Raw genomic sequence first — 3,045 nt, forward strand, 5'->3', positions numbered from 1 at the left:
GGTTCACAAAAACGACCAATCAAAATGCTCGTTACTGGTTTAAGCCCTCAGCGGAGCCTCCAAGGCAGCTTCTGCAGTGAAGCAGTTCAAGCTCACCGTTGATCAGATGAGTAGCGCAGATATGGTAAGATAGGAATGAGACTGTTTTTGAATTCAGCTCGAAACGTTTCGAGCGTTTAAGTGACACGTTTTCACGTGTCCGTGGCACGACTTTCTTTTTCGTGCCAGTTTCACGGATTGGTTACTCAATTTTTTTTCCTTTTTTCAAACCATTGTCGATTGGGATTGGGGTTAGATTTGTGGTTTTCGTCACATTTTAAACTGTTCTCGCGCGAGGATAAAGTTGGGTTTGGGTTAAAATGACATTGTTTATACATTAATTTGTCAGAAAATTAAATTGTTCTTGCTTGGAGTTGGGGTTAGAGTTGGGTTAGGGTGAGCATGTCATTTTATGTAACAGAAAGTTGTTCTAACCCCAATCCCAAGCGACAATGGTAAGAAAATAGGAAAAACAATTGAGTAACCAATACGTGAAACTGACACGAAAAAGAAAGTTGTGCCACGGACACGTGAAAACGCGTCACTTAAATGCTCGAAACGTTTCGAGCTGAATTCAAAAACAGTCTCATTCCTATCTTACCATATCTGCGCTACTCATCTGACCAACGGTGAGCTCAAACTGCTTCACTGCAGAAGCTGCCTTGGAGGCTCCGCTGAGGGCTTAAACCAGTAACGAGCATTTTGATTGGTCGTTTTGTGAACCAATCACATTCTTTCTGCCCTCAGAACATGTTTGAGTAAGGAAAACTCCTACGTGCGGTTCAAGAGACACAACTCTTTCGAAACACATTTCCTAGTTGAAAACTATAGAAATGATCCCTGAAAGAATAGTCTTGATATCTCATGGTGCTTACCCAACAGACTTTCAGAGAGACGATGAACCTCAATGGCGGTAAGTTGTGGCTTTATGATTCTGAGAGGGACAAAATGCTCAGAAACACAAAACTATAACAGCGTTCACAACAAACGCGGTAAAGGATGGCAAAAATGTGCTATTAATAATTTTGAGTTTACTCGTTTCATTCACGCGTCAAAGCCGCACTTGAAATTCTAGTCATTCGAAACATTCACGTGGAAATTCGTGTCATTGGAGGGGCTGTAGTGACTCCGCTCGCTTCCTGTAATCACGTCACTACTAGAACAAGCTCTTGTTTGGTTAACGAGGGACAAATATCTGCCAAAGTTCAGGGGCCTCATTTATCAACATTGCGTAGAAAATGTTCTATATTTGTACCTACGAATGAAATTTAGAATGTGCCTAAGTACAAAAAAATCGGGATTTATCAAACGTGCGCACGTGGTTCGTACGCACATCAGTAAGTAATCCTTGATGATAAATCCCACTTGTTCTTAAGCACCATGCTCGTGCACGTTCATGTTCATTTGCATTTCGAAACGCCTCCAATGAACCATACATGGTGACAACACCTCCCGTGTGGTTGTGCGTTTTCCCTCATCGCAATAATGACAAAGAGAGCGTAAAAGAGGAATTTTACAGACACAGAAATTGAGTTACTGCTGGATGAGGTTAAATCCTAATAACACATCCTGTTTGGTTTACTTAGTGCGGGAGGAATGACTAACAAAAGAAAACAAATCTACATGGGAACATGTTACCAGTGAGTTTAATTCCGTTGACTATGAGGAGAGAACACTTCCAGAAATAAAAAAGTGGTTTGACATTAAATTATCAGCAAAAAAAAAAAAAAAACGCGTCACAGCACACCGACGTGAAACGAGTGCAACTGGAGGAGGACAGACAACTTTCCACCTTGCACAGCAGCATATATAACCAGCATCATTGGCGCGATCTTTGAAAACGCGCTACCGGCGGAATGGATTATTTGCCAAGTCTTCCAATAACGCAAGATAAGCCATTGCACTGTGTCAAGCATTTGTTGTAAACTTCATTTATACAAATCAGATGTAGAGCTTTCACAGTTACAGATACATATCACAAATAAATCATTATAATTATTTGCTGTTACCATACTGACATTAATCATTTTTAACACCTGCTTGTGGATAAAAAATAGACACTTCTTTATACTCACTGGAACAGGGTCCTATGTAGTATCGCTATTCTACCACTAGATGCTCTGCGTACGCATACTCAGAGGTGTGCGTATATTTACACAGATTTCTACGTATAAGAGCAATTTGATAAATTCCACACTTTGCGTAAAACTGTTCCTACGCACACTTTACGCACACTTCTGTGCGTACGCACGTTTGATAAATGAGGCCCCAGATTTTTTCAACTCACGCGTTTTCCGCGCCATTCGTGTGTACCGCGCCGTAGGATGCCTACATGCCTATTCGCATCTTTGCATTGTCTTAACATGTAAATCACTCGCACTGCCGCCTATTCCACGTCTGGTGTGAACGCACTGATCAATGAAAATTTTCTCCAGAACTTATGTGAAAATATGTGTTTTCACTGATTTTCGGGAACGCCTCTTTATGGAGTGTTTTGTAGTATGTGCACCTCGTCAGCAGTGTGTTGTATTATGCATGCAGATAAACCAAGACAACAAAGTGAATAAAACCTCATTGCGCAGTTTGAGCAACAAAGTTATTCAGGTTTTTCATTACTGTAGTGCGAGCTTGAAAATATTAACACCAATATTGTACTCTACCAAAAATCTGTCAGTTTGTTAAAGTAGGTGCACTGTCACATGACAACAAGAAAAAAAGATGCATATTAATGTTTGTTTACAGAAATGAAATACCCTTTATCACATTCTTTCTTTCCAATCTCTAATAACAAAACCACTCAGATCATGCATTTCTTTTCTTTAAGCTTATTAGGATTAAAGAACATTCATCAATAGCAATGATCTGTGACAACTATCACCAACCATTCCTTGATTCATGCTCAGAGAAACACATCAACACTCTTCATCACGGTTTAAGAGACTCAACTCTTTCAAAACACATTTCCTAGTTTAAAACTATAGAAATGACCCCTGAAAGCATAATCTT

The 3,045-nt window shown here is 39.9% G+C and overlaps 1 non-coding gene across 1 annotated transcript; it reads right to left on the reverse strand.

The window, feature by feature from the left end:
- Positions 1-2,831: 2,831 nt before the first annotated feature.
- LOC141369603 (small nucleolar RNA U3) lies at positions 2,832-3,045 on the reverse strand. Its single transcript, XR_012373400.1, has one exon. It is a non-coding gene; the product is annotated as a small nucleolar RNA U3 (small nucleolar RNA).

This window comes from Misgurnus anguillicaudatus, chromosome 14 (genome assembly GCF_027580225.2).
Source record: "Misgurnus anguillicaudatus chromosome 14, ASM2758022v2, whole genome shotgun sequence".
NCBI lineage: Eukaryota > Metazoa > Chordata > Actinopteri > Cypriniformes > Cobitidae > Misgurnus > Misgurnus anguillicaudatus.